Here is a 15,475-nt window from a genome sequence, read left to right as displayed (position 1 = left end):
TACACACATACTTCAAAAACACACCATACCTCATCTTTCCAATACACTACGCCACACCACACAATTCAACCACACACAGTTCCACAACAGACCATTCCAATACAACCAATCTATACTTCACACTTCCTCCTATAATCTCTCCCTCACACACCCACTACCCTATAGCATCTCTCAATTACACTGCTCCCTTTCATTCCTCCCTCACACTCCCTCTCTCCTCTTTATACTCCCTGCTCACACATACTTCCTTCCTGTACCTCTTTGCACTAGTTCACCTCTCGCCTCCCCCTCTCTTTACCCCTCTGACTCGTCCCCCTCTCTCTCTCTCTCTCTCTCTCTCTCTCTCATGCACTCTTCCCACTTCTCTCATATTGGCTCACTTCAGTCTCTTTCCCATGCCTTTTCACAATTTACATCCCTCAAACCAATGTTCTATGTGCCTGTGGCCTGCTCTCCCCTACTTTCTCGCTTTCTCACACACTCTGCTCTTCTGTCGAGTTCATTCACCACTTTGTACACAATCTACCTATTCCTCTCTATCTTAGTTTCCATCAATTCTGTGCATCTCTCACCCCTACCTATTCACCATGATACATAATTCCACTACACAAGTACTCTATACACCATACAATTCCACAACTAAATATTCCAATATAACCCACATGTATCCACTCCATTCCAAACCAAAACACCTGGGAAAAAGACATTTTCATTTACAATGCCAATAGCTCTCACTCTCGCAAATGCAAGACCTATTGCATTGCAAGTGCTTGTTCCTATTGATTTTAGTTGGGATACAGTCGTGTTACAGGGCCAATAAAGGATGTAACTTTCTCCATCCTTGGCACACGATTATATTTTAACCTTAAACCTCTGTATGGGAGCTGAATATTAATGAAGGACGTCTTCTTAAGTGTGATCCTGTGACTTTCCATCTATTTAGAAACAAATGTTTTTGAAAATGTTAGAAATTGGGTCTCTAAATGGCAGAGGTATGCACCCTGACTAAGCAGGGACCACAATCCTAGACAGGGTAAGGTAGATACACACTGAAAGATAACATGTGCTCATCCTCGGGTACCTTGGCACAGAGCAGTCAGGCTTATCTAAAGAGGCAATGTGTGAAGTATTTGTGTAACACACACATACAGTAACACAATCAAAACATACACAAAAATACTCCACACAGGTTTAGAAAAATAAAGAATGTTTTTATGAGAAAATAAAGACCAAAACGACAAACAATCAGTTAGTGGAACTGGATTTAAGATTTTTTAAAGAAAAAACCTAAAATAGTGCTTATAAGTCAATAGCGCCTAAGGGGTTACTTGATGTTGTGCTAGACCAGAGTAATTCCAAAGTTTGGACCGACCGCGATGGAGTGCAGGCCGGCTACAGGACTCAGGCGGGCCATGCTGACAAAGTACCTTGGCTGGAGTATGAGTCGACATCGAAGCCTCGATGCACGGAGGCGCCACGTCATCATCTATCCTGTGGAAGGAGGTGAAGCGGCAGCGCTGATCCACACAGTCGATGAAGGCTTCAGCATCAAGCCCCTTGATGATGCTGACGCTGTGTCGATGTCGATCGGCGTCGAAGGGCAATGCTTCAGTTTTGATCGGCGCAAAGTCGGCACTGTTTCGATTTCGATGGTTTTGGACACCAGAAATCCCCTTTCAAAGGCGCAGGACTAGATTGGCACCACTTGGCAAGGCAGGATTCACAAATGGCAGAGTCCAGGTGCTGCTGCAGAATTGAAAGAAATCTTTGATGGCCCTTAGACATCAGAACAGGGGTCAAGCCAACAAGAACTTGTAGTCAATCTGGGTTCAAGTGAGATGGGTTCAGTCCTTGTCCGCAGCAGGGCAGCAATCAGCAGGCAGCTTCCCCTCCCTCTTCCTGCCCAGAAAGTTGATGAATGCAGATAGGTTCTCTGTTACACCCACCCACCCTTCCTGTGTTTGCGGCTGTCTGGAGGAAATGCTTAACGCAGCTTTGCATTACTTTGTGATACCATCCAACGCAAATCCTCAATGGCTGTGATGTTAGGTCATGTGCCATGACTTCTGGGGGAAAAAAATCAAGGTCAGAGGTCATATTATGACACTTCCTTTATTGTCAGTGAGGTCAGAGGATATGTGATGGTACTTTCGCTACCCCAGGTATTTTGTTGAATCGACACCCATGTGTACAACCCTGTCTAAAATGTTCCTTTGTCAACATTACCTTATTCTCTTCCCAAAATAATCTCAAAAACAGACAGCCTGATGGAGGTGGCTAAGAAATTGTAGAATCAATGGTCTTTCACAGCCTGACAAATGAGCATGCTAGAAATAAAACAGCATCAGGGTAAATCAGAACTATGCAAACATAAATTTAAGACAAAAAATCACCGGAACTTTTTAAAAATTTAATTGGCTTGCCAACCACTGCATCGCATGAAAAATTGGCAAGCCCAGAGGTCAGGTTAAGTGGTTTGCTCATGCCTCTCTCAGGAAGCCCTACTCCACACATAAACTTCCATCACAACTGGCTATATGTTCCACGAGGTCCAGTCATCTGTGTCAGGAACAATGCACATAAATACCGGTGCATGTTGTGTTCTGCCTAAAAATCTTTTTACCATTATAATTATTATGCTTCACCTACTTATTTTAATGCTGCTGATTTATTTGCTCGTAAATTGCTCATAGATGTACTCCTTTGTGGAAGCGATAGTGTAAGGTGTTGCCAGTTTTCTTCCTTAGGCTAAGCAGTGAATCATCCTGTGCCCTAAATATTCTGCTTCTAGTGTTTCATTTGTGTTCCTTCAGCACTTGCAAGTTAGTTAGTGTTAACAAAGTTCACACTTGTTAGGCTGACCGCATGCTCCTGTATCATAAGCCATTTCTCTGCTTTTATGATAGATTTTTTGCTCATCATGATGTGCAAAGCTAACATCCTCCTGCCTGTAACTAAAAACCAGGAGGTCATCTCAAGTCAAGTCAAGTCAAAAGAGATTGTTTATTTAGACCCTAGGTCCTTAAACATTTACGAACAAACAAACATAGCTATCTTCGATTTAAAAACCAGCTCGAGTAAAAGATTATATGATACCCTTAAATAAACTCCAAATCCATTACACAAATCTTCTAAAAGTATTGTATTCTATATAACTCATATTTAAATACCAAGTATCAATAATATAAACTGGTGTACATTTCATCAGATCAATACTAATGATAAAACATCCCTCTACACATTTTTAAAACTTGAAGCATAAATTTCCCTGTTTCACATGCTACATCTAATGAGTGCCTATCATTTAGCAAATCTACTGCCTGTGCACAATTCCTAACTTCACATTTTAGGAAGATTGGTCGTAGCCACAGTTTTCCTGCTTCAAGAGCATTTAAACTATCTAATAAGATGTGCAAAATATCGCAGTTTGGACCTAGGTTACAGGTACACCTCCCTTCGTGGTCAATCATAGTCCTCTTAATCCTATCATTCTCATAACAGTGATTTACCCCAATCCTAATTTTTAATAATTTTCTCCTTAACCAATCATTGGGAAGAATATCCATATATGGGAACTGTTGTCCATTTTGCCAAGATTTCATCATAAAACACAGATCTTTTCCCAGCCAAGTATAGCCTATCCTGGTCCCATGATGTTACTTTCCCTAATGTTCTAAATTCCTTCTTACTTATGGTTGGCTGGACGTTCTGCTGGCAAACTTCAGCCCTCAAAACCCTACACAACATAACAACAGTTTCTCTGCCCCCCTCTGCCCACTTCATTTCACTCTGTAGGATCTCACATTTAAATCAAAAGGAAACGTTTTGCTCCTCTTCACAGCCCAGGCGTTGCGAAAATCTTATTATTGTCATGCTTGCCATTTTCTCCCATGAAACCATTCTAGTTTCTAATTTTATTGCCTGGATCACGGAGGATCTGGGTAGGGACATTAATTTTTTGGCGCATTTCCCTTCTTCACCATCACCCTTCCTCTTGCCACTTAAGAATAGAAATTCAGTACCGTATAGGAACAGAGTAGGTACCATAGCCATGTAAGTTTTCAGAACTGGTCTATCCGTCATTTCACCATAGATGTTATTAAATTTCCTCAGGCCACTAACAGAGGCTAGGGCCCGAATTCTTAATGTATCCACGTGTACTTTCCACTTCATAGATTTCTCAAACAGGATTCCTAGGTATTTGTACTCCTTCACTTTCTCCAATTTTATGGAGCTTAGGACTTAGTTGAATATCTTCCTCTTTTTGCTGAAGCACAGAATCTTTGTTTTTCCAAATTTTACAGTTAATTTCTTACGACTACAGTAGTCCCCAAACACTTTGAGCTTTCTATACAGACCTATCTCTGTTTGCTCCACAATCAACAAGTCGTCTGCATAAAGTAAGCATGCAATATGTTTACCATCTATTTTTGGGCTGGCATCCCGGACAGTTCTTAAAACGGCAGGCAAATCCCTATAAATAAGGAGAAGAGCAATGGGGCCAAGACACACACCTGTCTTAACTCATTTTCAATCAAGAACCTCTGTGACAGTGTACCCTGTGTATCCAGAATAACCTGGGCCCAATTCTGACTATGTAACCCTTCTATTATAGACAGGAGGCCCTTAGGGATATCTAAATCGCCTAGCATTTCCCATAGCCATTCTTGGTCTACCAGGTGAAATACGGCCCGAAAGTCTACGAAACAGCAGAACAAACTAACCCCCTGTTACATCTACTTCTGAGCAATTGCCCATGATGCAAAACAGTGATCAATTGTGGAGTGAGCCACCCTGTTCTGGAGGCACAATGTGATCGTCCTGAGCCCACTCCTTAAGTTTTTCCATAAATCATTTTAGAAAACACCTTTTCACTAATATCCAAGAGAGTGATTAACCTGTAATTTTTGGGTATCAATATTTCTCCTCGTTTATGGATAGGTCTAATAATTGCCCCTCTCCAGTTTACTGGCATTTTCCCAGAATCAAGGATGCTTTTAAACATTTTGGTGAAAAAGTCTGCCCACCAATGTGGTCTAGTTTGTATGATTACTGCTGGAAGATTATCTGGACCCACTGCCCGGGCTAGAGTTCACTTAGATATTATTCGTCTAACATTAGATACTGTGAAGAGAGACCTAATATCCTGTTCCACCTCTATCCATGATGTATCTTTCTGTCTTTCTTTACCAACCCCTCTCCCATATAATTCTCCCAGGTAGCTCTCCCAGGCATCTCCGGTCACCTCACAGTTCATAGCTCCATGTTTCTTACCGAAGCCATCTTGGACTAATTTCCAGAACAATTTTATATTAGTTTCTATAGCTTCCAGTAGTTTCCCCCAGCACTTTTCTTTATATGATCTTTTGTGCTTTCTAATAGAGTTTTATATTGTTTCCTTAATTTCTGGAGGCAATTGAACGTGTATAAATCATACTTTAATCTTGGATGTCTTTCCTTATATTCAATTTTCATTTCCTACATTCCTCTTTGAACCAGGTCTTATTTTTACACTGAGTTCCCCCCTTTCTTTGGTCCCTGCGACTATTTCTTTTTAGGTCCACCCTTAAACATTGCACCACTTCGGAAATAACATTTTTAAACCATCTTATATTTTCAGTATTAGGAATAATCTGTAGTGTCTGGACCTGCTGGAACGCCGCTAGCTTTCCCAAACACTCCTTTGTTAGATGAGTAGTGAATCGTCTGGTGTAGTCCACTTCCAGAGGGATAATTGTGTCTCTTGACTTATTATTGCCTCTTACAATCTTAAGTGTTAGTGGCCAGTGGTCACTTCCCTCCTCTTTCCTTACCTCAAAAGCTCTTATGAGATCAAAATCCCAAGCATGAATAAAGATATAATCTATAGGGCATGGTTGATTGACTATCCTGAATGAGCGATTTGCTGGCTGATCTAATTCTATCCTTCCATGTATACAGACTGGGCCCAATGAGCCAAGGGCAATATCTCGTGCTACACATCTCCCCTGCAAATCCCCCTCAAGAAAACAAGCAGGTGTAATTTTGTAAGCTGCCAGAGGCTCTTTATACCACTGGTCGACTCTACGAGGGTCTAGTTAAAGTCTCCCATCAGTATAAACAGATCTCGCTGGTGTACCTCGATTAGACCTTGCACTTCTTTTTCAAAACTTTCCAGTTCTGATTTATATTTTTTATCTCTAATCCCTTGCATACAGACATTAACTATGATGATACTTTCATACTCTGGGGTGGGATGCAAGAGAGTCACTCTACCTGTCACTAGCCATTTACACTTTACTTTCAGAGGTCCCACCTTCTTGGCTATTTTGGGCATATCCTTGAATTAGATGATTTTATTGCATAGCCAAGTTTCCTGTGGGCATACAATTTCATAACAGTTGATTAGTTTTTTTTTAATTTTCTAATTTAGATATTCTGCTAAATCCATTTATATTCCAAGTTAGTATGCCCAAGCTATGCAGCGACCCTCCCCTCTAATCAATTTCACTTAGTCAACTTTTTTCCTCAACTTCTGACGGTGCTAGCACGTTGTATCTATTTGCTAAGGTTAAATCTTCTCTAGTTGCATCCATTTCATAAGGTCTTATAACGATTTTGAGGTCCTCCTTATCTTCACATCCCTGATTAATCAGCCCAATTTGTCTTAATCCCAGCCCTGCATGGTTTAACAAAAAGGGTTTTTCGCATTTGTCCCCATCAGACATTTCTTGTCTGGGGTGAATCTAATCTCTTCTTTGAGTAACTCCTGCTCCGTGTTTAATACTGCTGACTTAACCAGTCGTGATTACAACAATACCTTTATTATTTCTTTTCACATACTGTTTACAGTAAATCCCACTTGTTTTAGGTCATTAGTCCCTATATCACTCAATTTTGCACACTTGGAAAAGGAGCAAAGAAGTTGAGACCGATTTAATGGGCTCAGTTTCTTTACCTTCTTTCCCCCTACCTATTGGTTTGTGTTTTCAAGGTACATCCATAAGCCATTGTCTAGTGGGATCTCCTTACCTTCATCTCCAAGGATACTATGCAGGTGCTGGAAATGGAAAAATCTTCCCTTAAAGATTTTTTTGTAATTCAAGTTATTAAAACAATCAGATAAAAGGCACTTCATTTTACACATTTGCAGTCAGCATGCTTAGTACAATCACGATCCAGGATACATAGTGTTTTACAGTGCTTTAGCCATATATGGGGCAACTCTTAACATCAGGAAACAGTACAGATAAATAAAACTAACTATTATTAATTTGAGAAAATAGCAATTTTCCTGGAATGTCCTGGTCTTCAGTTCCAGCTGAATCATAATCATGACACTGTGTTAGTAAATAATATTCCTTTCCTTCTTTTATCTGACTCTCAGACTGTGGCTAGTATGCTTTTCACCAATCCAAGCAGACACAGCTGAGGGGATATCTTCAGTGTATCAAGTGGTATTTTATTGTATTGTGGAAATTATTTGTGCCATATATCTTCGATATGGGCAGACCCACACTAAATGGTGAAAATCATCTATTTCTTCCGGGGACATATATCATTTTGTATCTTGTCTCAGTCCTCGTCCCTGGACACAGGCAGGTGTGTGGTAAAGTTGCTGCAGAAATTTGAAATGTATGATACGTTGTTTGTAAATAGATTATAGTGCAGCTGTTTGTGTAGGGCTTGATATATAAATTATGCCATTTGAATTATTAAATGTGTCATTTGGGAAATAATCGTCTAACTTTATTAGTGTAGCCTGCGTCAACATGCACAGCACCTTTTCCTCTGTTTGACCGTAAGTTGGGGATGATGCTGTAATAACTCCGGCGAATACAGCACCTGGTGCGCTGTCCAACTGTGCAACTTCTGAGATGCATGACTATAGTTTTAAGAGTTTAAATTTCTTCTTTCAAAGTTTTATATTGTGTGTGATAATTGGGGTTAATTAGACCCTCCACGATATTACAGCACAGACTATAACATTTTGTGGCACAATAAGTGAAATTCTGTGGCACAATATTGAGCTTTTAGCAGTATTTTTGTAATACTTTATTAAATTACTGTTCATTAGTTTAGCATAGTTTTGTTTTGGATTTTAACTTTAAAGTAGGAGTCACCTTAGTGGAAGATATATAAACGCTACCTAATCTATTTTTAGACCTGTGGGGATGCGCTTTACTCTGTACGCCACTCCAGTGGACAGCACAACACTCTACGTAACTGTACTTTACTCAACTCCACTCTACACTATCCGACTCAACGCCACTCCACTATTTTCCACTGTATGTAACTGCATTGTCCGCCACTCTATGCCACACCAGTGTATCCCTCTCCGCTGTACGATATTCCAGTTTACGCCATCCCACTCTACAGTACTCCACTCTAAGTTATTACAGTGTACACCACTCCACTCTCCACAACTCTACTCCACTAGATTCCACTGTACTCTGCTCAATGACACTAAGCTCAACTCAACAACAGACTATGCCCCTCCACTCTACCACACTTTACTATACAACAATCTACTCCTGTGGATGTAAATCTACAACACTTTACTGTATGGCACTCTACACAGCTCCCTCTACCCTGCTCCACCCCACTTTACTCTAACCTACTTTGAGGCACAACTCCACTCTACTCCTCTATTGCCTTGTACGTCACAATGCCATTCAACTCTATGACAGTCTATGCTACTCTACTCTACCATACTATACCGCACTCTAGTTTACTCCATGCCACTCTACTCCACAGTAAAACACTGTAATCCACTCTGACAATCCACTGTACTCCACTTTACTTCTTTTTAAACAACAAGGGGGACCCAAATAAAGTCTGCCTGGGACCTTGGAAATCAATTATTCTAAGCAACAATGGTCCTTAGGAAAGGGTGACTCCGCTGTATTCGATGCCAGTCCACTCTACGCTATGCCACTCTACTGGACTTCTCTCCATTCTTCTTCACTGCACAGCACTTTACCCCACATTATGCCACTGTACAACACTCCACTCTGCACCACTCCATTCTACCACACTCTACTCCACTCTATGCAACTTCACTCTACAAGACTCTACTACATGTTGTGCCACTGTAACACACTGTACTCCACTCTATGCTCCTACACTCCACTGTACCACACTGTTTGACACTTTATAACACTGCATGACACACCACTTCACTGTACAGTACACAATGCCACTCCAATTAATGACAGTTTACTCCACTCTGCGCCTCTCCATTCTACTGTACAACACGTCACTCCTCTCTGACTCTTTACTCCACTAAATGCGACTCCACTCTATGAGACTCCCTTATTCTACTGTACGACACTCCATTCAACAACACAGGACTCTTCGATTTGAAACACATTTTTATTAATAAAAAAACATTATCATTCAACGAGAAAAACCATATGCTAAACCTTAGTTATAGTTAAGAAACTTTATTTATTCTTTCTATACAAACCAAACTTAAACAAAACATACATTAGAAATTCTAAAGTTATAGTTACACCTTAAATTTATAATTTACGCACCACCTTTAAATCACTATAACTTTATTTATTCTTTCTATACAAATCTAACTTATTCTTTCTATACAAACCAAACTTAAACTGCAAAAATCTAAAATTCTAAAGTTAAACTTAGTCTGTAATTTATCATTTAGGCAACACCTTCAATTATTATAACTCTCGGACCTCTATACATACATTGAATTGGGTAGCCACACTACATTAACTATAACTTGCCACTTTACCATACCGTGTGTTCTCACAAATGATGTGATTTGTGATCTCAAATGTGTTATTGTGAATGCTATGATTTCAGATGGTAGAAGTGATGTAATATGAAACTGTATAAGTAGTGCATGTAGAAGGTGCACGATATAGTTAATTTAGTGGTGTGGCTACTGAGTTCAATACACTGTGTAATTAGGATTCCCAGGTATAGCAATTCCTCGAAATTTTGTTTTGTAATAACTTTGACCGTGTTTGACGAAGCACCACAAATTGTTCTGGTGCTATAGCTTATTTTTATATTGGCTGTGATGGAAAGCTTTGAAGTGATTGGTCAAGAGGGCACAAAGATAAGAAGGGGGGTCCCAAAATTAGTTTTTTCCGCTAATGCATTTTCCATAGACATTTGTATCAAAAGTAATGCGAAAACAGGTGAACGGATTTCCATTAAACTTGGCAGGATTTTACATTATAGTGTGCAGCTGATCCTTGTGGGAACTACAGATAGATAAGTTAAGCATGTTTTAAGGTAGGAGGCATTTAAACCTAGTGATATATGTTACAGTAGTTTCGCGAAATTCAGCAGTATTTTGTAAAACTACTGTGGTACCTAGCAATGACAAGGCATTATGTGACTGGCTAATGACTGTGCCTTTACAAGAATTAATCCCTGATGCTGGAAACGCGAGGAAGTTTGACGAGGAGTTTTGACGAGGAGAATTGGTATATTAAGAGGCGGCATTGCGGTCTTCCATTGTCCCTTGTGGTTCTCGTGATAGGAATTAAGGCTATCATTGGCGTACAATTGAGGTCCTTTTCAAAAGTTATAAATCAACATTGAATGAAGGCTTGGAGAAGTTCTTTACGAATATATTTTTTCTAGACACCTCGACAGCACGGATTCTATTAGTGAAATTTGAAGAAATCAAATATACTTGTACCCTAGTCCTGATGAGGCCTTAAGAGTTTATTGGGCTGAAACGCGTCGACAACAAATTGGAAGACATCCAGTTAAATGTCTAAATTTTGTTTGGATTCATGTCTAGCTGAGCACTTTTAAGAAAGTAGAGATCAGAATGAAAAAAGATCTCTAAAATGCTCGATTAGGTTTGATCTTCACTAGAAAGGAATGCTGGAACAGATTAATCCTTTAAGCATCCTGATTCAAATATAGGGTCATATAGATGTATATGTGTATTGATTTTTTTGCAAGAAAAGAATGTAAATATTATAAATGTTTGTGTATATATGTCTAAAAGATTAAGTTTCTTATATATGTTTGGTGAAATACAAAACAATAAACACACTTAGATGCAGATCTAAGGAAAGATATATTCATTGTTGGGTCGGATTTTCTATGTATGACTATGAAAAATAAAGATAACATAGTTTACATTTGAGGATAGAATAACTCAAGGGAGGAGATAATAGATTTTTCTCGTCACCGCAACATAGCTATATTATTAATCCCTAGGTGTTAGTTTTTCCTTTCTACTTTTACAAGAATTAAAGGCAACCATGTTATTTTCATTACGTTTTGGTAGTGTTCTGCGTTACACCCTTAGATATAGGAAAGTATCAATCAATCAGTCAGCATTTGTAAAGTGCGGCACTGTCGCCCCTTGGGGTATCTGGGCACTGGGTGCGAGGTCGTGGATGAAAAGCCTTGAGGAAATGGCAGGAAGAGGGACCAAACAAGCTGAAAAATTTAAAAAGGCAAAACAGAGGGCAGAAAAACAAGTGAGCAATAAACACAAAACAGGGCAGAAAACTCCACTCTATGCCACTCTATGCTCTTCCACTGTAATCCACTCCATTGTATGCCACTTATCTACACCATTCCAACCCGCTATTCCGCTGTACACCACTACACTGTACCTCACTCCACTCTACCCCAGTCCACTGAATGCTATTCCACTGTACGCTAGTCCACTCTACCACACACCACTCTACGCCACTGCATTCTACACCACTTCACTGTATGCTATTCCACTGTATGCCTTTCCACTCTACTACACTCCACTGTATGCCACTATATGCTATTCCACTCTACACCACTCCACTCTTAAGCTATTACCCTGTATGCCACTATGCTCTACCTCACTCCACTGTATGCTGCTCCACTCTACACCACTCCACCCTAAGCCACTCCACTGTATGCCTTTCCACTCTACTACACTCCACTGTATGCCACTATATGCTATTCCACTCTACACCACTCCACTCTTAAGCTATTACCCTGTATGCCACTATGCTCTACCTCACTCCACTGTATGCTGCTCCACTCTACACCACTCCACCCTAAGCCACTCCACTATGCGATATTCCACTGAATGCAACAGCACTCTACACTACTCCGCTCTACCCACTCCAGTCTACCCTTCTCCACTCTACGCTATTCCACTATACACTACTCCACTCTAACCCATGCCACTCCAATGTCCCCCACTCCACTCCACTGTACGCTATTTTAGTGTATGCTACTCTACTGTACACTATTCCACTGTATGCCACTCCACGCCACTGCCCTGAACGCTTTTCCACTATATGTCACTGCACTCTGCCGCACTCTACAGCACTCAGCCATACGCTATTCTACTGTATGCCACACCAGTCAGCGCAACCTCACTGTATGCTATTCCACTGTATGTAACTCCACTATATCCCACACCACTCTAAGCTATTCCAATGTATGACACTCCATTCCACTATATGCTATTGCACTATACCCCACTCCACTGTATGCAATTCCGCTGTATGCCACTCCATTCTACCCCACTCCACGCCACTCCAGTGTATTCCGCTAAACAGTCTAAGCCCCTCCACTCTACAACACAATTCTCCATTCTGTAAAACTTTACAATACTCTACGCAACTCCTCCTATGCCGCTCCACCACAGTTTACTATTCTCTTCTGTTGAGACACTACTCCACTGTGGTAAACACCCCTTACTACACATCTGTCACCTTGCATGTTGTTACAACGCGGTCGTTACAACGACCGCATTGTAACAACGCATACCATTACCCCGCAAGTCGTTACAACGACTTGCGGAGGGGGGAGAAGGTGTTGGATTTAAAATCCAACACCTCCCCTACTGTCTGCACAGACTGGAGTTGGAATAGTAATTCATACTATTCCAACATCCAGCGCCCCCCTCCGCAAGTCATTGTTATGACTTACAGGGTAATGGTATGCGTTGTTATAAAGCGGTCGTTGTAATGACGCGTTGTAACAACATGCGGGGTGAGAGAAAGCGGACCTTAAGAGGCATATTCCTCCACTGTACGCCACTCTATTGTATGCTACTCTATGCCACTCAACTCTATAACAGTCTATTCCACTCTACCATACCACACACTACTCCATGCCACTCCACTGTACAACACTGTAATCCACACTAAGGCACTCTACTCTACTCTGACACTTTCTAGCACTCTACAACACACCAGTTCACTCCACTGTACTACACACAACTCCACTCTACAGCACTTTACTGTATGCTAAGCCACTCCACTCTACTCCGTTCCACACCACTTTACTCCACAACACGCTACTCCAGTCTATGCTACCCCATTCCATTGAACTCCACTCCACTCTGCTGCACTGCACAACACTTCACCCAATTCCACTCTACAAGACTCTACTACACACTGTATCACTATACAACAAGTGCACTCCACTCTATGCCCCTACACTACACTGTACAATCCTCTACTCCACTCGATGTCCCTACACTCCAGTGTACAACACTCTACTCCACTGCAAAAGACTTTCCAACACTCTGACACACCATTCCACTGTACTGGTCCCCTCACCATTACCTTGAAAGCTTTCAATATGGTGCCCATGCTGTTCACCGATTCTATATTGGTCTCAAAGTATTCTTTAATTGAGGCCTTTAGCACTTCACAGACAATTCTGTCATACAGGGCATTTTAAGGGAGCCTCCGTGTAAAAGAGGGGCAGCAATTTGGAGCTAGTGTAATTACCATCAGCACAGGAGCGTGGTCCCATAACCTGCGTAGTAGATGTGGTGTGATTTTCACCCAGGCATTTACGTCTTTTGAGGCTAACCAGTATTCTAACCTGGAGCAATAACTGGGCACTGATGAGAAAAAAAAGTCCTTTTTAGTTTAAAGGATTGGCGATTCTCCAATTTATATGCTGAGAGAATCTTGATTTCATTAAATACAACTGGGGCTGACATTATGCGATAACCTTTTATTGCTTCCCCAACATGCAACCCTGTAAAGAATATAAATACATAATAAAACATTGGAATGTTCGTGAGGGATTAAAAGTATCTATTTCACAAAGTCATCCTCCTCTTTTAGCTGCGAACGCACAAGAAACGGACCATTTTGAAGATCTTTGTTTACTTTTACAAGCCATTATCTAGAAAGGAAAGGAAGTCGCAAAGTATATGTAACCCAGACAAATTTTCACAATAATGAACGAAGCTCATCTCTAAAGAGAAAAAGGCATTTGTTAAATTCATTCAAATCCTTAAAACATATTCTTAGAAATATTCACATTGAAGCATACCTCCCCTCAAGGTTTAGGAGGGTGGGATAATGTTAGCCTCCATTGTCTTTAATAAAATCAAGAATCTCGCTGCATATACATTAGAGAATTGTCAATAAAGCCCTCTAAAGCCATATTCCTAACATGCTCTACTGGTCTTAAATAGAAATTCACAAATGTGTTTGCATTTGACCAGTCAGCTGTTTTAGGGAACCTCAGGTAGAGAGCCACCTACCCAAAAGACCTTACTAGACATGGCCTCTTTTGAAGAATGGGATCCAGATCTTGAGAGGTCTGTACCCACTTCACTCATAATCAATCGTATCCATCTTCCCAATGTTGCTGTAGAAACTGGTTTATATGGTCTTACATAGGATATGAGAAGTTGATCAACACCATGTGCTCTGAATTCCAAGATTTTACTTTCATATTCCTTTATACATCTTACCACACACAATTTTTCACAATCATGAAAAAAGGGGTAAAAGACAGACGTGGTTTTGTTTTTTCCAAACGTCGAAGTGTACCCCTTCAGCTGAGTAGAATCTGCTGGATAACTCTAGGGTTCCGATGTCAGACACTCTTTTAGAGAAAATTAAACATAGTAAGATAGCCAGTTTCATGGATATCTGTTTAAGAGAGAGGTAAGTATTGTTTGGCCAAAAGATAAACAGTTTGAAAATCAAATTGACATCCCACATGGCTTTGTATCGTGTTTTTGGGGGTCTTTTTAGTCTCACACCCAATACTATTTTAATTAGAGGATTACTACCAATTGCAAAATTGTTGACTAGGGCATGGCCAGAAGAGATTGTGGATCTATGGCAATTGATTGTTCTATAAAAAAGACTAGAGTCTACGAGATTTGCAGAGTAATTTGCTATTTTCTGTACAGGTACTTCCACAGGATCCAGGTCCCTTTCCTTGCACTAACTACACCACTTTTCCCAAACATCCCCATATCTCTTCTTTGTTCCTGGAGCACAGGATTCATCTAATACGCTTTTAACTTCTCTTGAAAGGTCTGAATATCTATTAGATCCTCTGAAATCCTCTAAAGAAAAAGGTTCATCCTCCCCTCTGAGACCAAAGGGTGTTCTTCTCTGTCCGGACCTTGTAAGAGGCCCAGTGATACTGTTACCAGGCGTGGGATATCTATTACAAGTTCCATCACCCCGGGGAACCAAACTTGGGCTCTCCAGAAGGGAGTCACTAGAATAATACTGCT

The sequence above is a fragment of the Triturus cristatus genome, chromosome 3_2, assembly GCF_964204655.1.
Source record: "Triturus cristatus chromosome 3_2, aTriCri1.1, whole genome shotgun sequence".
Lineage (NCBI taxonomy): Eukaryota > Metazoa > Chordata > Amphibia > Caudata > Salamandridae > Triturus > Triturus cristatus.
This window is presented reverse-complemented; position numbering follows the sequence as displayed.